This window comes from Struthio camelus, chromosome 3 (assembly GCF_040807025.1).
Source record: "Struthio camelus isolate bStrCam1 chromosome 3, bStrCam1.hap1, whole genome shotgun sequence".
Classification (NCBI taxonomy): Eukaryota; Metazoa; Chordata; class Aves; order Struthioniformes; family Struthionidae; genus Struthio; species Struthio camelus.
Window position 1 is genome coordinate 142,346,468 of NC_090944.1, and position 25,160 is coordinate 142,371,627.

Below are 25,160 nucleotides of genomic sequence, written 5' to 3' on the forward strand. Positions count from 1 at the left end.
AATGGAGTGGAAGATCAACGGCAACAGAACTTCAAGCAATAGGCTTCACAGGGTTTTTTAATGGCTTGAATTTGTTATAGCAGGAAGTAGAAAATCAAGGAAGCTGCTGGCCAGAGGAGACAAGATGCTACTGACAAGCAGCATTTTAGGTGAGAGGGAGGAAGCGGGGAGAACTTGCAGGAACAGAGAGGAACATAAGATTTTTAGCCTCTGTTAATAATGAAAAAACCATGATGGTCATGACAGTAGGGAAGACAGAATCAGTGGCAGGAGAGGGGGCAGAAACCTGGGAGAAAAGATGGTCTAGGAGACAGCCTAGGAGATAGGGAGTGTAACAGCATTGCTAAAGGAGATAGGGAGCTGAAAAATCAGTAAGAAGAGGTAAATAATTGACCTCAGGAATTCAAGTCAATTTTGAAGTGGCAGCTGGATGTGCAGAAGCAGACTGTTATGAAAGGCTGGACAAGAACAGTAGTGACAGTCTCAGAGAACTGACAGAACGGCAAGCGTATTGGGGATTCCCGCATGGATAACTCCGAGAGGCAGTGAGGGACTAGACAGCAAAGGGAGGAAAAAAAATCAAGGAGGCATCTCCAAAGCAAAAACAGAATTATAGAAGCCAAGTGCTGGGGGAGAGAGATCAGGAGAGATAAGGGCAAAGATTGTCTTCCGATGCAGCCAAGTACAAGAGCTCGAGAAGTCTGTTTATTCTGTAACAGAGACAGTGAGGAAAAGAGTAGGTAGGTAGGGCTGTGGGAACAAACGACAGCTTCAGAGAGGCTTCTGGAGACAAAGGGCAGGGGAATCAGTGGATTGTTAAAAAGGTAGATTGAATTAAAGGAATTTTGGTTATGCTTTTTCAAGACAAAAGAGCAAGAGCGTACTTGAAGGCAGAGAGTGCAATCGAGAAAACAGAGCAGTCAAGGATAGACAAGAAAGGAAGAAGAATCGAGAGATAACAGAAGACCAAGAACTTACCCTCGGTTTGGAAAGACATCATGATCAAGTAGAAAGTGAAGGACGGGAGCTGGGATTTAGGGAAGAACAGCAAGTGTAAGTAGGACAAGAAGAAGCCGGAAGTCTTGTCTGGGCTGACTCACTCTGTTCCTGGCAGAGGGAGGATGAAGGTCAGCAGCAAAACACATTTTTAGTAGTCATGAGCAAACCCATGAGCAAACCTTCCAGAAGGTTTGAAGCTCTCAACCCAGTATGAACATCTGTATGAGAAGCAGTTCAGTCTCTGGAAGAAGTCCTGACCCTATTAAAGTCAATGACAAAACTCCTGTTGCCTTCAACAGAGCCAAAATTTCACCTTGTGTCTATGGCCATTCCACTGAGACTTCCAACATGAATGCCAATTAGTGCCAGTTTCAAAGGTGACATTTGTGACATGGATACTCACTCCACCGGGAGATGAACTAAGATTATCAAATTCAGTTTGCATAGGCCGGGAAAGGTAAGTGTGACGTTCCCTGTACTAACAATCAGCTAAAGCAAATAGATACATGCACATGGAAATAGTTGAGTTCTCTAATACTTCCAAAGTATGTTACAAATGCCACGATTCTTGATTTAAAGAAAAATAAATAAATAAAAGGAATTAGTGATTCAGTCTGTGTGTGGCAGGTCTAAATGAATCAATTAGTATGTTAAAAGGCATGCATAAAATAAAGTTTAATTAAAAAAAAAGAGAGAGAGAGAGAGACAAACCTTTAAAGGGCAAATTGTCTCATATTTTAAATTGAATGAATACAAAAAAATGACCTGAGGATAGCGGATTACTGCTTAGAGGCTTTCAGATGCTAGAGTTACGCAACAGCCACTATTAGCACATTCAGATTAATAGTTCAACAGTAATTGGAATATTAAGCAGAATGTGTCATTTTGATTTTGTAAAATACGCATCTGAGTATTTTACTGAATATTGGGGTTAATCTAAAAGATATGCAAGTAGACTGCATACCGCAATACTCAAAATAGTAACTTTTTTTTTTTAATTTGCAATGACTGTCTTATTCAATATATAACATCAATTCAATCCCCCAGCAGTGAACTCCTCCCATTTTCTAAGCCACTGCACTAAACCAACTTTACTCAGACCTACGATTTCCAATTCTACCATCCCAGTTACGTGTGCAAATCTGTACTAATTCACTGCAGATAGCCTAACTAACTGTTGTGTTTCACCAGTCATATAGATCAGAATCTCTCCAAATATTACTGAGCCTGATTCTCCACTCTGCTCTACTATTTTCACCTCCACATCATTCTGTTTAAACCTCTGTAACAATGGCTTAACGGAGTAAAAGAAAACCACAACAATATATAAACTACAATAATATATGTATGTGATGGGTAGCAGGTAAGCCACATTTTCAGCCCCTAAGAGACTCCTGCTTCAAGGCAAATCTGTATCTTATTCCAAGCCAGGTTCTGAATAAATATAAGATCATATCAGGAAGTCACCCCATCACTTCTCATACGCGCATGTGTACACGCACACATCCGCTTCTGAGCAGCTGACAGAATACTCAGAGGAGACCAAGATTACTGCAGCAGAAGGGCTGCAAATCCAGCCTGAAAGTGCACCGGCAATTCTGTAAGTGAAAGCTTGCACATCACCTGCTCACATTGTATTTAGCCCTAGGAAATGCAGTTTATCTTTCACATTATATGTGCCAAATTCATCAACAGCTTTAAAACAGAGAAAGAGAGACACAGCTCACATTTTTAACTGTTCCCATTATGTAAAATAAAAGAAAAATTAGAAGGCATAATACTCTATCAGAACTCACTGCTCTTCTGCCACTGTGTGGAGCAAAGCTTGCTCAACACCTCAGCACCTTTTAAAGTCTGAGCCTGTTACATGAGCAGTCCTAACTGAAATGAAATGAGTAATCACCTTTGCTCATCCTGCATCATACAGTGCACAGATCTGATCTACTTTTGCTCAGTGGGCAGCTCTCCTAGTTTCTATGCAATCTTGTGCAAAGATCAAAGGCAGAGTAAAACTGACTGGTTTGATACAGTACCAGTGTCAAAGGCAATGGGTGCAGTCCTGAGATCCAGAACACTAGCTGCTCCCATTGCTTGAAATCAGGCTTTGAAGGACCAGAAAAATGGCAGGGGGAGAAGGATAAGAAGTTTAATAATTTTTCATCATAAAGCTCTGGACTAGCCAGGCTTTTCTTATGGAGATACTGATCTGTCCATTCCAGAAGTGGGGTTGAGGGGGTACTACGTGTGTATGTGTCAAGTGAGGAGGAGATAGGTTTAATTAATCTTAAATGCCTCTGCAATTCAAGAATTGTAGTCCTGGATCAGTTCCTGTACTAACATGATTAGCAAATATTGACTTTTGAGTACAATAATAATGTGTCATCCGAAACCCTTGATAAGTAACTTAAGTACTTCCTTAGCTTGCATCTTATTACATTAGAAGAGGTATGGTTGAGACACATTACACAAAGCCATTGAATGGGAAATCAGACCTAAAGATTTTAGCATTGATTAAAGAAAGTCAAAAGTTACAATAAGGATGAAACTCTGTGGCCCGTATACTGATCTTCCATCCATCGCTGTAAGTATAGATTGCCTCACTCCAGGATTTTTACTGCTGCTAGTGAGCTAAACAGAGTCAGAGGATTTTTTTTCAGTGTTTGTTAACATGGACGTGTTTTCTTTGAAGTTCTTTGCGATGAGGTGAAGTCGCTTTTTTCCGTTTTTGCAAAACCATGATACTCGTCGTTGTAACAGGGGTAAACATTCACTATTTGTGACTTTTTCACATGCAATCCATCATTTGATTATTTACGATGACCATATAATGTTAGTTTTATGGAAGGTTAACTGACATAGGTTTAGAGCTTTTGAAGTTAATATAGGGGAGAAAGAGAAACGTGTCACACTTGTGTGCCTGCGAATATGGCACGTATAACATACTCAAATCTGTTCATAAGGTTTAGCTTAAAAATGTGTACAGCAAGTCAACCAAGAAAGAAGTTAAAAGATGTGATACTCCTCAGATGCAACCTGACAAATCTTACTTTATTGATTAGTTTTCAAAGGCAGTGCAGTGAGAGCACACTTACAATAGACTTTGGACTGGGGGGGAGGGAGGGAAGCTCCAAATGTCATCAAAGCAAATGGTCTGTGAATGTTGCTTCAAAGCTAGTCATTAGTTGCCAGGGTATTTTGCCACAAAGCTTGTAAAAAGGTTTTCCTGGAGGGGAAGGTATGACAAAATGCACTTCTTGGCAAGATGACTTCTGCTTAAATAGCAGGACACATTAATTCTTGCTTGATACATAAAATTAATTAGAGGATTAACATCCTTTATGAAATTTTGCCAGAGATTTTTTCCTTTTTACCAGGAATAGACCCCAGGCCTTTTCTGTACTCTAATGAAATTGCAAATTGACTTGTGTTCAAATGATGCTTGACTAAAATGAATAATTAAAAATGTATTGCTAACAATGAGATGGGTCAGCTGATCGTTTCAAGGATTAATTAGTTTCAAGAACCATCTTTCTTATGTAACACAGCAAAAGCTAATGCCAGAACACCTTTTTATCCAGGCAGTAGTTCCCCTTGAAGTCAATGGACCCATTCAACTCCCAATTATCCAAGGTTCTATTCCATATTCAGTCTGTTGAGAGTGGGTTTTACTCTACAGTAACTCAGAAAGGAATTACGCCTGAAGGTATAGAGCTGTTATTCTAACATTAAACAAGCCCAATTCTCCTCTTTATTTGGGTCTGATCCAAAACCAAACTGAACTGGTGCGAGTCTCCTGTTTGTCTTCATTAGGCTTTGCATCAAGGCCACAAACGTGCACTACTGTAAATCCCAAAAACCTCTATAGACACACACAATTTTACATCAGTGTGAGACCTCTGTGACCGAGAAGGGAATCAGGATCAAGACTTTCTATAGGTCAACAAGCAGATAAGTAGAGAAAGACTACGAGACAGAAGGAGAATAGGGAAGCCTGTGTGTGTGCGTGTGTATGCGTACGTGCTTGTCCATAAAACATGTTAGGATTTGGCACTACCTGACATGAATAAGGAGGCTGAGAATCTAGGAAAAATGACTCAACATACAGTTTTCAGAAGCATGTTAGGAATCTAATTCTCAGATTTTTCAAAAGTTTTAAGTACTTAATCCCCACCTACGCAGTTAGAAGTTTCCGTTTTCGCAGGTGCCTTGAAAAATCCACCTGAATGTCTATCCTTTTCTTCATATGACTTTGAAAATTGGCTCTAAGTCCCATTTTCAAAAGTGACCTGCATACTGAGGCATCTAACTCTGGCTGGATGCCCTGCAAAGCAACATTTGTAAGTTAGCGCAAAGAGCTGGAAAAATTGCCCCGCTAATGTGACTCTGTACCTTTTAGGATTTGAGTCAGTTCATTTAGGACTGATTTGGGTATATTTGCACAGCGCTGCCCTATGCTGTGGAGAAATTTTCTTGGCTACTTTGAAAATTTAATCTTTAACTTTGCATAAGGTGAGATTTACAGAGGCATAAAGGTGCAAAGGGAGCTGGGGATTAGAGTGGAGGACCCAACCAGTAACTGGGCTGCTGAAAATCTCTTTCATAGATCCTTCACTTTCAAAATATGAAATGTCTGAGTTACTTCCCCAATGTGCACAAATAAGCGTGTTTGACTTTTTAAATTCCTTAATCACCTCATGTGTTTGCAAAAGGTCCCCTCCTACAATGAGAATTTTAAAAAAGGAAACCTAACATTCAATTTCAGTGTTTTCTCTAAACACTTTCTAATTCTCAAAACACTTATTTCTACTGTGCATGTTTCTGAGTTCCTGTCTCCAATGGATTTTTCAGATGTGTTTTATGTTGTGTTATGATGTTTCTAATTCGGGTGATGAAAGGTTAAAAGATACGCCTGTATGAAATTACCCAGTGTCTCTTGTGAACTAACATCATATCTTATTGAGTATGATCACTCTGTCATTTGCTTTGGCTACAGCAGAGCTTTCAGATACAGTAGGAATAAATTGGAATCCCCAGAGCCTACTGTTGAATTTGAAGGGGGCAAAAAGACATAGTTTCCTTGCTTAAGACTTGCTAGTCCTGTTTAAAGAGACGATGCTCTGGAAAATGTTGTTTTTCTTTGGCTGCCCTTTAGTCAGATCTTCTCACTGCTGGCATTGTGCAGAGTCAGCCTAAAAGGTGTATTTAGCATTGAGGGATTTCGTAAATACTGCTTTATTGTGCTTCATACACCCCACAGGGCATTCTGAAGAGATGAATAATAAGTGTGAACAGGAAGAGCAAGTTTCCAGTCCTGTCAAATTAATTAGACCAGTGTAGGATGAAGAGAGGTTTGCCGTTAGGTAGGCTGAAAACAGGCAAAGGCATATACAAAAATGTTACCCCACTTCTATTATTACTATTTTCTTTTGAATCAGATATAAAATGTAGCTACATTTTATTACCCACAACAAAACACCTCTTACATGCTGGGCGCATAAATAAAATGAGCTGGATATGCAGAGCTATCCCCCTGCTGTGGCAAAAGCAAGACTTGCCAAGTAGTGACGCTGGCCTTATAGCTGCTGCTTGAGAAGTCTTTCCTTATGGTTTTAAGGGAATTAGCAACACCCAAGTTTAATGTCATCTAATTCTGTAAATACATTTTAGAGCTTGACTCAGCTCCCAGCTATAAAAGAGTCCCTCTGATCTGCCAACCTTTTTCTTCATAATTTTTTGAGACTTTCATTTTTCCTTACAGCAGCCCAAAAAAGCCTTTCTTAGTGTCATACTTGGGCTCCAGTTTGTGTCTTTTCCTACGTCTTTTCAGACAGTCATCAACACAGGAGGTAAAAAAGGGTCTGATCCAAGTCCCGCTTGAGTCAGTGGAAAAGATTCCTGCTGAATGAAGTGAGGGCTGGACAGCATCAGTAGACCCTATTTTTTCACTCCCTGCCTAGACAGGAGTGATCTCTATTGTGCATTTCCAAGCTCTGGTATGGAATGACTCAAACTCTGAGGCTACTGCTTCTCTTGAAGTCTATTCCCCAGTCTAAACAGATCATCTAATAAAAAAATTATTCCCCCCCCCCCGCCTTAGCATAACCCACCCTCTTTACTATGTTTCCTTGGAAAGCCTTAATTTTTTTTTCTCCTTCAGTTGTGTTTTCACGTTTCAAGTGATAACTAGGGATCTAACATATTCTTCTCACACTTTACACTTCATTCAGTTGTACATATGTAGCTGTTTTCCTACCTCCTTCTAACTAAATTCTTCCAGTTTTTTGAGTATTTTACTGCTCTTCTGTGAATTCACTCCAATACATAAACCTTATTTCTCTCAGTTGCCTTCATATGGTATGTAGAGATGTGAACTGCTTTATCACTATGTAATACAGCACCTATGAGACAAGAACATTTGCATGGGCTTCATTTGATCCTTGGAGCTAATCCTCCTAGACTACCTTGAGCTGATGGGAAGAAAAAGGGCAGATCTAGAGCATAATTTATATAATCCTAAAGCAGAGGTTTAAAACAGGTCAGACTTTGTCCTAGGAGTGCCTGTTTCTCTACTGGGAGACTTTAAAGGGAGTCTAAAATGGCTCGCGTGGCTGTAAAGACTCACATAGACATCTCAGGTTACATGATGTGTATCACACCCTTGGAAATATACGACTGGAAACGTTGGTCAAAGTGTCTTTGCAGGGAAAGAAGTGCCATGTCTAATAGAATTAAGCTGTTCTGAAATTCTGATTCAGGGAGGTGAACAAAAATTAAGCATTTCTATAACCCCAAGAAGCGCCTGTTTTGAGAGTTTTAGAATGAAAAGTTGTGGTTGTTGCCATCGTGTGTTGAGAGGTGTTACAATTAAAATGTACCAGATTTCCAAAATGAATTAACAAAAAAATTATGCTGAAACATGAATGAAATGTTTCAGTGTTTCCTGCAATCCAATTTTCAGTTTAGCCTTAGGTTTCTTTTTTTAATTTTGGTTCATAGGGAATTTTAAACTTATTATGTTCAGTCTGTTTCAGAACAAAATCATACTTTACATTTGGGATTTTCCAGTTAAATTGAGATGAAACAGCTAGCTGCTGTTCCATTCTGTTCTTCACACACAGCCATCCTCAGTCTGCATTCCTGTTCCTCTCTTTTATTCTAAATAGAATATGGTAATACGCTCTTTCAATTTTGCTTCAGTTGTCCTCTTTCTCTGAAGCTGCCGTTTAGATGGCACTACTAGCCTCTGATAAGCTCAGCTTATTCTCCAGATCTCCATGTACTGAACTTGACCCCAAGGGTGTGGGGAGCGACATGGAAGTTAAGGGAGAGAATCTGGTCCGTTTACTTTTTGGTCGAAAATTCATCTGATATAAGTCTGTACTGCTCTTTCGACTGCTTTGATAATTTCTACTGCTTTGTGTTCCCGAAGAGCTCAGATCTCACCGTGTGACATGCCGCATATAGACAAGGTCAGCATCGCAGCATGCGTTCCCTTTCTTGGGGTGAGTGAGGTGGGAGGGTGTCAAAAATGCCAACTCACTGAAAGCAAAACATTATGAAGAGGTGCTTCAAAAGCAGTGACAAGACTGCAAGCCAGCTGTGTTACCACTGATTTCTTTCCAGCTCCCTCCACTCAGTTTTTGGCAATTGATTTAGAGTAGCCAAGGAAGTCCTGCTCTAGGATCTACAGAGGCAAGACAGTCCACAAAGAGAATAGTTTCAGCGTGTGGGGACAGTAAGAGGTCTGCAGCCTGAGACTTACAGGCAGATGCTCCCTTCTCTTTTGTAGAGAATTTCAACATGCTTTGGTTTTCATTCCAAATTGGAAGAAACACACATTTTTCAATTGCAAAATCCTCCATAAAACTGAACTTTCCCCCACAGCTCCAACTGAAACAGATGGAAATTTCTTTAGTGAAGTGACCACTTAATTAGAAGTGTGTGATACCAAATTAATACCATTTCAGCAGGTACTGGGAGATCAATTGAAGGCTGCTCAACCTTCTCCAGGTGTCCAAGACAATGATTTATTCCTTTTTTAAGGTACCTGGCAGCTGGTAAGTAATTTAAGTGATGCTTGTCGGCTCCCAAATAGAAAAAATAAATGGATATAAAAGAGCAAGATTTCAATTAAAGTTCATCCTGTAAAACAGGCCTCATGCCTTCTCTGACCACAGAGATTAGCTTTTGTGTCTGGAATTGCATTTCATAAACCTCCTCCCTCGACATGGAACATCTGCTCCCTTTAGGACTATTGTTTTACACCCATAAATAAAACATAAAATTACTTTTTTGTCACTCTTCAGGCCAGATCTTTAGCTGGCATAAATCAACGGCAAGCAGTCAACCTCAGCAGAGCTGAGTTGCTCATTTGGTTTAAGTCAGCTGAGGTTGCTGACTTAAACCAAATGAGGATCTGGCCCTCGATGCTTCGGTGCTGAAGAAAATAATGGGTCTGGGCAGAGCATGTGTTTATCAGAGAATGTGTGTGAAACTACGTGGAGCAAGTAACCATAAAGCATGATTGAGCTCTCCAGCATATTTTAACACTTTTTTCAGTGTTTACTGAAACCTTTTAGGTAGTTCAGTCTTCTCAGATATCATTTTATGTTTGAAAAGCTCTCTAATTCATAATGAAAAGTTATGTATCGCTCCAATGAACCTCCAGCTTCAATTACTTGCTGTGCAAACGGTTGGCCTGCATTTTGACCAATGTTTATGGTGTTTGGCAATTTTTCAGTAGCTACTTTACCCTGATATGATTAATTCCTTGCATAATATGAGGTTTTGCATATGTGGAGCTGAAATAATCCTACTAGGCAGAGGAGAAATAAAAGAGCTTGTGTGTTTCAGCTTTAAAAACATTTGAAACATAACATCACAATTTTAAGTGTGCCAATGATAATACAAGTTAGCCATGGATGAAGACAACCACAAGAGACATGAAGCTCCTGATGGGACTCAGCAGCATGAAAGTCATTACTTGGCTTGTAAGGTCAGCACACTAGATCATAACTGGGCAGCTCAAAAAGCAGGGAAGCAAGACATGCCTGGAGCTCACCATACGTGACTGCATCCAGTAGAGGCAAAAACGGCTGCTGGTATCCATTTTTTAGCTTGAAAGCCAAATTCTTTTCTCAATGCTAGTCTCCCTTTGCACCAGAAGTGTTAACACGTATTAACTACCGCTGAAGTAAATGGCGGTGGAGCTTGAACAAACAAAACTTCGCTTAAAAATATGTTTAGCTTTAAGCACCTGAGAAATGTCACTGATGTCAGAAAGATGACCAGCAGGCTAGAAAGTTAGGTCCTGCTTTATGTTCTCTATTGGACCAGGCATCTATTCAGACTTAAAAGTGAGTGACTGGATAGCAACACTTAGAAACACGCAAGCCTAAAAAGAAAGATAATACTAACAGCTTGTCCAAGGATTTGAAGAAAAAAGCACCTATTGCATTCTAAAAACTGAAAGACATTTCCACGTGACCTGGCACCCAATTCTCTTTGGATTGTGAAAGATGAGCGGTACTGAATGTTATTGCCCAGTCTACCCTGCTTCTGCAATACCCGTAGACAAATGCGCTCTGCTTCAGTTCATAATTTAGCCTCTTTCTGCAAGCACATCCTCTTCTGTGATTTAGGATGGGCATGTGCTCCCACCTGCTGATTCAGAGATGGGGAAAGTAATCTTCAGCAGAAGTTGTGAAGCAGATCGCTGGAGGAGGTAACCTCTCAAACCACCACAGTAAGGAGCCCTTAGCTGCCTTCAAAATCCCAGCCACCATATTTTTACTTAATACAATCGCACACTTGTCACCTTATTAGAAGGTACATCTATATTGCAAAAACAGTATAGCAAAGAGGCACTAGCTATAAATGAGATAGCCATAAATGAGCCTGCTTTCTGGCAGGACAAATTAGCCCATATGGAGCTAACACTGCCAAAAAGCAGGGTAAATTGGCCCTCGCAGTGTCTTCTGCTTTCTCATCTAGACTGCAACCAGTATGCACAATGGTTTCATTACAGCTAGCTTGGGTATTTCTGCACCGGCGTGTGGACACACCCAGAATTGTAGTATCATTGTTGTTGCTGTAACATGAATGAGAACACAAGAACTGAGCCTAATGGGGGTTAGGTACCTTTTACCTTTGCCTTTTAGCTCAGTGGAGAGAGGCTGATTCTGATGTGGCAGCATCGCAGCATGACTTCACTGAATTCAGTGCAGTTACTTCTCTTTACATGAATGTATGTAACATGAGACTGTCATCTTCAATGATAACAAATACTGAGGCATCCTGAACCCAAGAAATTACATTTTGTCCACAAAGAAATACTACAGAGAAGCATTCAATGCTGTGCCTTTTTTTTTTTTTTTTGGGGGGGGGTTGCTGTTTAATTTTTTTAATCCAGCCTTTTATAATACTTACTGATTAAAATAAAGGAAACAGGTGAGTGAGATATGTGAGATTAATTAGTCCGACCTGGATAACTCAAATTAGTTTGGTCCTTCATGTTCTAAAAGACCTGATCTAAAGTAGCATTACTTAGATTATAGCATTCTTTTTAATGTCTGACAACTTATTTTTCATCAAACTCAAACACTCAATGGTTATGAATGAAAAATATGCATTTTAGAAGCATAAGAAACATGTTAAGAGATTTACCTGAATCAGCTGAATTCAAAAGGGGTGCTGGGTACGCGAAGCAAGTGCGATCCCTGAAATCTGGAAGGACACAGAACATCATTAGGCACCTATACAGGCAAAAGAAATGGAAAACTGAGCTAAGATCAGTGCCTTACCTATACTTAAAACTTTTAACTACACTGATGAAGAGAAAACTCCTCAATATAGGCACGCTTCCACTAGCGGGAAAGTGCTTGAGACAGGATGGTTTATTTCAGTCAGGTGAAATAAAATAAGCTATGCTCATAAAAGGTGTGCCAGGATATCGCCATCTGACAATTAGGACTTGTACTGGCTCAGCTCTCTGACAAAAAAATCACACTCAATTTAATATACACATGCCAGCAAGATTTCTAATATCAGCTCTGAATATATCATATTAACAGAATTCTATAGGTTTCAGAAATTTATTTCACCCAATACTGCAGATTTTACAAGCAGGTAGTGGTGCAATATATTAAATACACTTCAAATCGCTCAATTTGACTTATGTGATCTTCATCAGAATCATGAAGAGTGGAGAAGACAACTTTAAAATGTCTGAGTCCTACCTGGTTTCTCATTTTGTGTTCTGCCTTGTCTGGACTTTGCAGCAAAATCGGGTAGAGCAATCAACATGTGATGAAATCACCCTGAAAATGTGAATGCAGCCCTTTCTTTTTCTGTATTTACTTACAGATCAGCGTACCCCTGAAGAACTATAAACAGCTGAGAGCAAAAAATAAAGGGACCTCAGAAAAGTTTTATGTCCTCCAAACTATAAATGTCAGGTGGCAATACTAGGCAGTTTATTTTTCTGTAGAAATATATAATTTTTTTCCCCATGAAAATATTTTCTCTGAAAAAAAAAGCTAGCTCGTCACTGGCAATTTTATGAAATACACATATAAATTTGCAGCAGGTACCGATTAATGTCATTAATAAGTTTGAGTTGACAAATATTTTTTCTCTTGCCCAAAATAAAATATTGCATATATTAAAAAGTGCTCGCATTTTTAGGCCTTTTTTTTTTTTAATTGATGGAGGGGCAATAAAATGGAGTAGGCAGCAGTAACGGGCCAGATCCCAGGGATCTCTTTGAGAATCCAGACACCTCCAGCCTTTGGCATAGCGGCAAAGAACCACAACGGGCTGGGTAAACTCAGGGATAGCATTTACCAAATCAAGCATTACACTGCTGCCCCGGTGAGGGCCAAACTTACAATTTGAAGTGATGGTGATGAGCACGCGTGCAGGGCTGGGGGCCAAGGGGCACACACAACATTTTCCGAAGGTGGGATTCCTCACCACTGTGCTTTCCCTCCCCAGTTAAGGGTTGAAGTGAGCCACTGGAATCTCCTGCGTATCCTGGGGAAATGAACACCCTGGCTTCCTTCCAACTCATACTGCTCTCTTTCTACAGCAAACAAACAATAGGCCAAGTAGGATGTTGTATGTAGCCTTGGAAAAAAAAGTGAAGTATTGATAAACTGAGATTAATTTTTACAAAAATGTTTATATCAAGTGCATATGCTTTGCCTCTTGGCCATTATGGAAATGTCAGGGGTTTAATTGGCAGCTGCGAATAGCAGCACCTGCAAACAGCTCAGGGCTTGTTCCTGTGGTCTGGCAACATTCTTACTTTATGCTTTAAATAAAGGCTTACTCACTGAGACAGAAATAACTGACAGTGGATGATTGATGATTGCCCATCACGCAATGGCTGACATCTACCATTCACTGCATCCATTTACAATTTCACTTCCAAATTTCATTAACAGGGCCATGACATCTAGGAACAGGATTGATACAGATGGCAGCTCAGTTACAGAGTTCAGCTGATGCTGAGTGTATGCTAAACACGGAAAATAGATTACTGTGAGCTCCAATCTATCTCATGTGGTACATTTTGGAAATCCTATCTGTTTACTCCAGGTAACCTTTTATAGTTCTGTTTATCCTGCCTGGTTTCAAACTAGATAGCAATTTTCCATAGTGGAGAATTTATACTACCATTTGCAACGGGCGTTTATAAAATGCTTACTTCCGTGAAATATTAAGACAAGATTTTGGCATTCTAAAGGTTCCCTCTTTGCTTAAGAAGGAAACAAAAAATGTGAGCACATAAAATCCATGATTTCCCTAATCACAGATATCCTCTTCTGAGCAAAACAAATGGCTCACTCCCACCACACACCTGCATATGTCTCAAACCACAGTGGCTATCGAGCTCAAGCAAATAAAAAAGTTTCCAGTCAAGAGGCCAGTCTCTCTTTCCTCAAAACTCCCCACGACCTCTGCCTGGGATGGGACACAGTGTCCTGCAAATCCTTTTTTTTTTTTTTTTATCTCTAGCTCATCGGATTTGGCACAGGCTGTTCTTCGGGAAGGCTCAGGCTCAAAACGTAATTTTCCATTTTCATTAAGAAGCTGGGCCAAATATCAGATCTGAATTTAATTTTCAAACCCCAGAAAGTCTGGAGATGCTCAGAGGCAGAATTTTCAATTGGTTCACTGATAAAGGAAGAGCCACGTCTAAAATTCAGATCTGTCTATCTTCAGGCCTAGGGCTAAGGCTTGGGGCCCCTTCCTTTTGTATTTGTGCGGACATCAGCACAGGAACAGCCCAAAGTGGTATTATTCACCCCACAGAGTTATTGACTCTTTAAGGAGTGCCAAGAAACCTAAAGGGCCACTCCTCAAGTAAAACACTTTTCTGTATGAGTAAACAGTCATGGCCTAGGAAACAGTCATAACCACCTATTCCATGTAAGCAAACAATCATAACCTAGCTTTAAAGGAGGAAAGAAAGAAAGAAGCAGCATAAAAACCAGGTATAACAAATCATCCAAGTGAGTAAGAGTGTCACTTAATGGGTTGATGCAACTGAATGGTACAGCTCAGCTGCTGAAGTGCACTGTGCACACCTATTTTTTCCACTATTATTAGATCTTGCAATAAACATCAGCTTTTGCTTTCCAGCTTTTGCTCAGTCTGTGATGTTTACAGTGCCTTCTCGTAGAGCACTCCTTGTGAATGCACCCGTTCTCAACAGGCGCTACAGAACAGTCTGAGAGCAGGTAAGTGACCAGTGGTCTTAGGGTGCCTCTCAGAAGTCTTCAGAGTTTCAAAGAGACGTTCACAATTTTTGTATCGGCCTGCGACCAGCAGCAAGCTTTCAAAACTCCATAAACATGTGGCGGGCCCATTCCTCAGCTGCTATAACCTCCTTTTACTTCTCTGAAGTAAGCGTAGCTTTGCCCTCTCCCACCCTGCCATCAGTAGGGGCTTCTGAAACCTAATTTTGTTACTGTTGTTCATACCCTTGCAGCCACAATATAGCGCAGCAGAAACTAGGGTCAATGCAGTTCTTCAGCAGGTGCAGAGAGAACCGGTTTCCAAACTACTACGGCAACGGCTTTCGAAAACCAGCTCTGTTTCATCTCAAACTTGCTGAGCCAAATCCACTCCTTCCATTTTTCAACCAGCTTCATGTATTTAAGCCACTACTTCAAACGTCATATATAATTTAATGCAGTCCTTCTTGTAAAAATTCAGTGATTCCTTCATTTATTATGATTGTTTAAAGAAATTAAAGATGATCACACAGACACTCTTAAGTACTTAAACAGAAGTTAAAGCTAAGTCTTTTTTGCTTTCTATGTGAAATTTGGAAGATTTACTCCAGAAAAAAAAAAAAAAAAGTCCAGTTTAACTCAAAGCCATTTTCAAAAACTGAAAGTGTGAAAAGCCTCCATTTCTATCTCATTTTAAAAATTGTGATGCTCTTTGTAAAGTATACATCCTTCTTTTTCATGTAGCTTCTCTTGTGTATAATCACTGATAGTGATAATATAACAGTACAGAAGTTTTGTAGGAAATTGCCCTGAAATCACAACAAGTTTCTATAGTCTAGTAAAATATCCCATAAAAAGCACACTAAGGAGCTACTTCAGCATGGCACTGAGGTGAATGTTCAATGCCACCTTCTGCAGCAAAGCCTGGAAGTGTTACCTTAAAGTAAAGCGTGTGCCCTGGCGCTTTGTTGAGCCGGGGCCCGAAAATATTACAGTTGCACCCAAAAGTCACCAAGAATAGGATTCCACTCCAAATTTGGATGTTAAAATGCAAGCATCCAACCCTGAGCTAGTCATCTGGGCTTTCTCAATAAGAAGTGGACAGAAATAAGCACTCCCAGGGTGTGATTCCTCTCCTCTTATGGTAGATGTCCAAAACAGGTCAAATCAGGCATGTTCTGGAAGTGCTCGTTTTCCACCATTGACTAGCTATAATGTTCAAATGACTGGACATAGACATCTACTTCGGTGGCAGCTAAAATGACGTGAGATGTATCTCATCCATAATAAAACCCATAAAATCTGTAAAAGAGGAACCTTATTCATGCTCCAGGAAGGGAGGTGTTACGTGCCTACGGATTTTTTTTTTTTCCTGTATGATCCTACTTCATCAGTTTTCAGGTAGGAGAGAGATGAAACAGCAGAATAAATGCATTAAAACATATTGGGAGGACTTCTGCTTCTGCCTTATAGTTATGTGATGAATGAAGCTCGGGGACGCTGTAGTGCGGTTTGTAATGACTGAGAAAGGTACGTCCGGCCAGAAAAAGATAAACTTGTGGGTGAAGTAGGAGAAGTATGGCCCACGCCCTAGCGTTGAACAAGACACGTTGCCTTTAACGTGCTTCACAGCTTTGACACGCACCAGCCCCGAAGGCAGTGAGAGCTAATGTGTTGGCTGTGCACCGAAGCAGACTGGGGAGCATACATGCCTGTGCTGTTTAGGAAGCTCCTGAGAACAATAATTTCTGGGACATGAGTGATGAAGAACAGCTTGTGATAGTAATATTTGCTACAAGTGTAACTAGCTTCCTGAGAGAATGTCTTACCATAGCACCGGTTATTTTGGTTTTGTGACTGAGGTGTATTCTTGTCCCCAAATATCCCTTTATGTCCCTGGGATATTGGGCAGAGACACAGATGCATCCACCAGCAGATATCAAGGTCTCAAGTTATACCCTTAATTATTACCTACTTTGAATTTCCGTCCAGAGGCACCAGCTTTCCTGCACTGAATATATTCTAGCCAGAGGTAATTTTTGTGCTTAAAATTAAGTCCCTAAATCTATGCATGTGAATTTGGGACAAACACACTCGCTAGGGCTACCGCTAAAGATAAAATCTTCAGTGTTTTGGATACACTCAGAACCCGCAAAAATGGGCACCATGGTGAAGTTTATTAAAAAAAAAAAAAGCCTTATTTTCCACAGATATGAATGACATGCAGCAAAGTAAAGCTGTATTCAATGGCAAGCATGGAAAAGGAGTGTTCAACAAACTGCTTTTTGACTAAACATTATGCATCTGGTGCTCTCAGTTAGGCATGGATTCTGTATAAAAATACTGTATGACTACGTAATAAAAGATCAAATCAAAATGTGCACTGTGGAAAGGGGAGAAGGGTAAAGGTTACGCAGGCCACACTGCCACACTCACTGCGCCGCTTTCTAATTTCTGAGCTCTTCATTTTGCAACCAGAATGTTCCTTTAGCATAATGGGGAATCTGGCATGAAGTTCTACACAATATGTTTCTTTATGATTACCTAGCAAAATATAGGTGTTCTAGAGCCAAAGAACACCTATAATTTCCACTGAAGTCAGTAGAAGCTTTGGGTAATTATTTTAAGTCCCAGATTTTGGTTTTTTTTTTTTTAATTTTCCATTTTAATTGTTCCATAACTTCAATAACTAACTGAAAACAGTATAAAATCACACAAAATAAATGGCACTGTAAATTGTGCAAGAAATGTATTAATAGGCATTGGCTAAGGTGCTACTTTTCAGACAGTGTCTCCAGTTGAATCAAAAATTCCAACTGGCAATTACAATCGTTTTCAGCTCTGTCCCTTATTTTCCTTTAAATAATGATGCATCTACATAGAGCATAATAAAACACAATGTGATCCAAGGTAACCCTGCAGAAATAAAAATGTGCTTTGGATCAGATCCTTGTTATTATACGGATAGTGAACATTTGATCTGTATTTATTGCGCTTGGACTGAAGTGCACAGACGAGTAAGTGTCCTCAGTTGGGCAGTTAGCAGATCTTTACTTATAATTTATAAATAAAGACTATGTTCCCATGAACAATGGTTCAGTGCAGCCTACTAGCCATCATCCTTGTGTCACTCCAGCAAAATAACTCCCTTCCCTTTTCTGCATTGCTGTGCTTGAATGCTTAACAGGGTTACCCTGTCTCATACCTCACAGGCACATGGTGTAGCACTCAATTGTTATTTGGAAACAAAGGAGAAAATTGTTTTCTCAGATACCGGAAAATAGCAGGGATATGTCAACTCCATTTGGGATATCCCTGGAAAACCCCCAGCTCCCAGGAGAGGAGAGGAGAGGAGAGGAGAGGAGAGGAGAGGAGAGGAGAGGAGAGGAGAGGAGAGGAAAGGAGAGGAGAGGAGAGGAGAGGAGAGGAGAGGAGAGGAGAGGAGAGGAGAGGAGAGGAGAGGAGAGGAGAAGGAAGAGGAGACGAGACAAGATGAGACGACGTTGGTAGATAAATGACTCAGCCCCTTAACATAAGGGAAATCTGCCCTAATTGAGAAACTTTAACCCTGGTTTGATTCCAGGATAACACTTTTCTTGAAAAGAAAGCAAGCCATTCTCCCTCTTCGCATCCTGCCTTCTGCTTACACAGACTTATTGTGCAACTCAACCATGCAGTTGATCCTCTCAGACTCTGAATCATGACATTTGCTTGGATCATTATGATAACAATTCATTTATTTCTGGCAGTCTCTGTTTTCCATGCATGAGGGCAGACAACACAGTAAAAAAACCACAGGTAAAAAAGCAAAACAATCGCAAGTTCTTCAGAGCATGCATTGAAAAAACGGGAGAGAGTGTCAGAAGGGGCCACCAAATGGGTGTAAATAAAATTCTGCTGCAAGGACATTTTTCACTGCCAAGAAGGTGTAAAGAGGCCTCCGTATCAATGAGAATCAAGCACAGAGACAGAGAGGACAGATGTTGGCTTATGGCCCAAAGATAAATTAATGATAACGGAGCATAACCTGTGACCTACCCCATCAGCCTAACTCTACTTATGTTAATATGGCTATATACCCAGGGAATTTGACCCCAATTTTTTTGGCTTCCCACCACTGGTCTTCTTACACATCTGTGCCTGTGCTCAACTTTAAGAACGATCCTTCTGCATAAATTCATGATGTGCAGAAATTAATATCCCTTCAGGTGAACTGAAGACAGCCTTGAATTTTGGAAAGATGAGTTTATCAGGATTTTTTAAAATTACAGACAACCCGTTCTTGTCATCTGTTTACAGTCACACAAAGAAGAGCTTCATTTTTTCACCTTTTCTTAGCAAAGAGACAACTAAAACAAGCAACTAATAAACATTACTGACAGAGAAGACAAAAAATGTCACCTCTCCCACCTAAGGTATTTTGAGAACTTTCCCTACGGAAAAGTCTCAACAAGAGACCTTGCCTCACAGTGCTTCTGCTTAAGTTGTGAGTCTCAGCATCTGCACGGCAAACAACTTTTTTTTTTTCTAGGGGTTCATAATTCAAGTTTAACAGATTGCTCTAGGCTGATGCATGGTTTCAACTTGGGAGTAAGCACTGCTTTTATAAATGGCTTTTTCTTTTCTTTTTAAATGATGATTTCTTTTTGTTTTTGCTTCTAATGTATGTAAAATGATTTGGGATGCTTTTTGCACTTGTATACAGTAACTCAAAAGCAGCTTTCATTGGAACGGTGGAATTTGGCAAGTGAATAGTCAATATTGCCCTCTAATTGCTTTTAGCGTCTTTGCAAAAATAAAAACGTCATTTAAAATGGCTGAGATATTTCAATTTGAAAAGTGGCTACTGAACAGGCACAATAATGGCATGGATTTTTACTTTGCCTATGTAATGCACACATTCAGCATAATGTGATCCCTAAAATATACTTCTCCAGATTACGGCTGTACTAATCCTTTTTCTTTTTTTTTTTAACTTCAGTGGCTGAAATGGAAAAATAAAATCTGTTTGGGTTGATCCAAAATATTCTTTCTTCCTCCTCTCTCCCTCTTCCTCCATCAAAATCTAAAACATTTTCCTGTAAAGGTAATAGAAGGCTCCATCTGACCTAAAACATAAAGTAACATCTCCATTCTGGGGTAAAAAAACCAAAAAACAAAAAACGAAAAAGAAAGAAAAGATAGAAGAAAAAATACAGCCAGACTAAACACCCTGTTCAAAACAAGACAAGGATGTGATCATGTCTTTCCCCTTCCTGTCCATCACCCATACCACCCATCAGCATACACACTCTCTGCATTTGTGCCCCTCTTCCTTTACCAAACTTGAACATACAACCACTTGGGAATGCTTTAAATACTAGGCTATAAGGTTCTTCAGGTAGCAGAAGGACTCAGCCCACTGCCTGGCCATAGTCTTCCTCATTGGTTTTCCTATGGCCATTAGGAGTCTGTCAGCTAAAGAATTATTTATTTCAGATATGAACTTCTTGAGTTTGTTGCCAAGAGCTGAAGAGGGACCGAAGAGCATACAATTATTAGGTGTTGAGAGCATTTATACAACAGACAGCAGAGGTGAGCACAGACATCCCCAGGTGGAGAGAAGGAGCTCTCCCACGGCCAGGTAACTGCTCTATCAACAAGTTAATAGGAAACAGGAAGAGCTACCTCCTTTCTCTGCCTGTCTTTTGGGTGGCCTTGAAGGAGCCCAGGCTTTTCAGGGGAATGCCTGTCTTGTGAGAGCTGCTGTGCTGTGTGGACTTCAGCAGTCCTACGCATGACCGCATGACCACAGCTCAAATACCCGTAACCGACTGTGCCAGCAGAAACTTCTGTCGCAGGCCTCCCGATGGCAAGATGTGGCTTTGCTGTGCTCTGCTCTTGAGCCTGTCAGATTGCCCAAGTCAGCCCCCTCCACCTGACATGAGTTAGTTTTACAATTGTGAGGCCTATAAAAATACATCTTTACTTATTTTCATTTGCCATCTATTGGTTTTAACCTATCAGGCGAGCTGGCACCACACTTCCGTGCTTTTCTTCCACATACATGGAGATCAAAGCTTCTTTCTTTTCTCTCTCTCTCTCTCTCTTTTTTTTTTTTTTTTTGGTAGAAGAAGCTAGAGACTCCGGAGCCTGAGGCTTTAGGAATCGTCACAGGAACCTCACTAAACATCACGTGTTGACAGCGGTGCAAATAGTGAACATTCACTTGCCTAGCAAGACTGGTTATTAATTCAAGACCATAAGGAATCATGACCATGTTTCTCTGAAAGCTGCAACAACTCAGGGGCTGCCTAGCTGGGAAACAGGTTTAAACAAACAGGCATTGTTCAGATTTTTCCATCCTGGTGCTGGGGTGCTTCGGTGCTAGAACAGTCCTTGCTGTACCTCTTCCACCCACCCCTCTTGTCTGGAGGGATCCACCAGCATCGCTAAGAAGCTTTTAAAACCTGGCGCTAAGTTACAATATGCCATTCTAGGTCTTTTTCTGACAGGTAATCCTCAGCTTCATTTATCCAGATGGAGTTAATTTGGCTGAACTATGCTGGCCTGTGTTAAGGGTTTTCAAATATAAATGGTACAAACATAACTTTCTCTGGCAACAAAGTCATCCTATGTTACGATTTTCACCATCTCTCCTCCAAGCACGCCTTAAAAGGAGTGCGTTCTTTCTACTGGGACTCATTCTGTCATTAATCTACTACTTCTTTCAACAATAAAAGAAATATGGAAGGAGATTACCAGAATGGATGGCCTGGTGCAGACTACAGAACACTCCTTTTTAATAGGGATTTAAATTTGACATTAGTTAAACGTCTCGTGCCATCATGTTTCAGCTCTGTTATGTGGATGCTGGACCACACGACCTACTTGGATGTGAATGCTCCGTTTTGATTTAAGGCGTCTCCCCCAAGCTATTCGGAGGGACTGAAACTTCCTAGCCCACTCCGAAAGCGCCTCGCTTGGCCAATGCTGCGGCCCCGCGTTGTGGCAACAGGCAGCTGCTGCTCCCCATTCAGCTATGTGGTGGGCCCAAGCCAGCTGCCAAAGGAGAAACGAAGGCCAGGAAGGCAAAACGGCTGCTCCTCCGCCTGGGCGAGCCTCTCCCCAGAGGCTGGGGGCCTCTGCAGACTTGCAGTCTCCCTTATGCTGTGGAGAAACATCGTATTTCAGCTGCATTACCCTGGTATGAGAGGCAAACAGGCCCAATGGAGCCTGTGCTTCCTTTGCCTCAAAATGACTGTTTTCATTTTCCGTTTCCTAGGTTTAATTAAAAGACAAGGAGTCCAACTGCAAGAGGAACAGGCCTAGTCCAGCAGCATTTATGCAAGGCTTGAAGCTATGAAATGGAAAACTCCTTTGCCTCTTTCGACTGAAAGCTGTGTGATTTGTGTGCTTTCAATACCTCAGCCTGCCAATGCCTCACACCTTAGGCAAATCACTATTCTGAGGCAAGTTTCTTGATGCTGGGACTACTGTTTGTACTGACTCCGAGATAAAAGCACATCGTCTTTGGCTGATGTGCTTATCTCTAAAGAAATCGTTCTGGGTGGAGAGAAACTAAATGCAGATTTAAAAATAATAATCTCTTCCCTAGAGAGAAGCATATGTGTTAATTTTCCTCTGCTAACTATCTTCCTAATACTGTTGATCAAATCTTTGATTAAAATAACATTAGCAGCTGAGCCTGTGTGACAGGGAAGCAACTGAGTGAATTTTGTTCAGACTCTTATAATAATTTGGATCTCCTAAGTGCTTTGCGATAATACAGTACCCTGAAGAGCTAATATTTGTTCAATAAGGGCATGCAGCATGATTCTCCTATTTCCTGCCTCTCTCTCTCTCACATGAAGGGATTGCTAGATACTAGGACACGTTTTTATTGTTTCTCAGTAACACTGAGGCAGCACCTAGAGTTCTCACATTTTCATTGTGCGCTTCATAAAGTGAAATTCTGCTCTTATTCAGTGAAAGTGATCACTGAATAGACAAAGGAAAAAATAGCATAAAAAAGCTTGGCAAGGAAATAAATACCGTACTCCTTAAAAATGCTAAATTATCTTCCAATTTATAATATGATTGCAGGAATGTCTAGCAGCTATTATGCTAGAGGCTGTAGATTCACGGAGCAACAGATAAACCTGTTCTAAAGAATTTATAGTAGAAAAATAAGATAGGAGAGAAAACAGAAACAGGAAATTACTTGCCCAGCTTGGCGGCAGAGCCGGGAATTCACCAGCTCATTCACGAGCTGATTCACAAGCCAAGCTGCTAGGCCATACAGAGTAATTCACTGGCAACCATAATATCTTGGTCTCGTTTTAGACACAGAAGAGGAGACAGTATCTGCACAGAAAATTTCCACAGCCCTTACCAAGACAAATGACAGAAGGGAAAGAGGATGTAGGATTTTCTATCTCAAGCTGTAAGATTCACTGAAGACTGCATGGTACGAATGGAATTTGAAAGGGGACTTGAAAGGAAGGAGGGCCAGGGCTTTGCTGCTGGCACTTGGAGAAGATAAAGTATGTGTGGGAGCTAATGGCAAAGCATCTTATCCTTAGGCCTGTATTTTCTCTTGGAGAGAAATGGCAGGATGTTCACTGAGCCTTTCTCACTCCGCAGAATCCCTCATTCTTACCCTAAATGAGGAAGGATTCCACTTGCAATGTATTTTCTTCTGTAGAAATGTATGTCTTTGACTTCTTTCCTTTCTCATTGACTTTGGTGAGAAGAGATTTGTTTAAGTAAAGAACAAATAGAAGGATTCAAGGCTAGTTAAAGAGCAATGCAAAAAGGTCAGTGAAAAACAATATGATCAGGCAAATCAGGAGCAGAGAACTGAACTTTTCTGCCAGCCTTTGTAAGTCATGCTCTTCTCTCCTCCCCTCACACCTTGCTCTCCGGCCACGTCCAGTTTACGCTCACAACCTCAGAAAGCTACCGGAGCTGGGTTTCCACAGAGTGCTCAGGCAGCTCTCTAAAAGTGACATCTCTCTAAGGTGCCTCAGATTGGGCATCCAAGCTTACTTTTGAATGGCTGGGCACACACACACCATTTTGGATGGCTTCCTCAACTTCCCATGGAGCTTCTACTCCAGCAATGCTCATCAGCATTGCTTTGTATGGAATGAGGAGTATTTCTCAGTCCAAAGATGGCCAAAGGGAAAACTACAGACATGCAAACACCATTGGGGAAAACTGACCACGATGGTCTAATGTCCCTCAGCAGCTGCTGTTGTCTCCTCACCCAAAGCAACTTCCACTTCATAATCAGAAAGCCGACTTGTACTACAGAAAGTTTTAGATGTTTAAATATTACACAGTGCAGGTCTGCGTGGAGTCACATGAAAAGATATGGCCATGCCTACTGCTTTAAGAAGAAGTTGGCCCAGCAAAACAAAAACAAAAACAAAAACAAAAACAAAAACATTACAACCCTGGGGAAAAAAAGAGAGAACAGCCTGTGAGGCTTTAACATGGCCCAGACCTGTAGTATATCTACTATAAATTGAATGCATACATACATACACACAGGTGTACAAATTCTTGCTGCTGGTTTCTGAGTCCTGTAATTCACTCTTGTATTTACGGGATAACGCTGAGCTGCCAACATTTGAAGATCCTAGAACAGAAGGATTCCAGAGCACCAAGGCACAGGAGATACTGAGTCAGTCTGTGTATCTACAGCCGCCAGTTGTCCAGATATCCTGCACCCAGTCAGTACAGTAGTTGACTGGGCTGCCAGATACCAGAAAATCCCAGACATATGGCCAAAAGACAATAAGACAGGAGATAACCTGCAAAAGATGTGCCTTATCACTAAAAATAATAGAACCAGCAAGTATGAGATAATCCTTGAGTTCCTTGCTTGGAAGGGCAACAGAGCTATGGAAGTAAAATCCACATGCTTTCAGAAAGACTATCTGATTGGAAGTTGAAAAAGTCTCTCAGAAACTCTCATACGAGCTGGAAATTCTGGCCTCAATGACTTTAGCAGGTAAGAGACTGAAGAGAGAAACCAGCTCTCTTTGGGCACCCCCACCCCCAAACCTGCATCCACCACCACTGACTTCTCTGAAAGGTGAGGTGTTAATTAGAGCTTGAAAACAGAGCACAAAACAACGATGTCTTTCAAAAATATTCAGTCTATCTGTCTTCTCACTCATTTATAGTGCTTTTTATTATCAATATTGACACTGGTGGCTTAATTCCTTGAGCTGTTAGAGAAACTTGCCTGCTGAAATTTAATGCATTTCAGAGAAGGTCTGAGAAGACCTCAGAGAAGATGAACTGCATTCTGCAGGAACGTTTCACCTTCTGCTTTGGAAGTCAGTGGTAATATTCCCATTTTATGATTTTATAACTGTATGTTTTTACTCACCATATCAATGAGCAAAACCAGTCCTCTATACTCAG

General features: G+C 40.7%; 1 long non-coding RNA gene across 1 annotated transcript in view; it reads right to left on the reverse strand.

Annotated features, from left to right (window-relative positions):
- Positions 1 to 25,160, reverse strand: part of LOC138066909 (uncharacterized) — a 229,573-nt gene that overhangs the window by 68,750 nt on the left and 135,663 nt on the right. The window contains exon 3 of the long non-coding RNA XR_011140604.1: positions 11,665 to 11,724. This is a non-coding gene — a long non-coding RNA (uncharacterized lncRNA). The remainder of the gene's footprint in view (positions 1 to 11,664; positions 11,725 to 25,160) is intronic.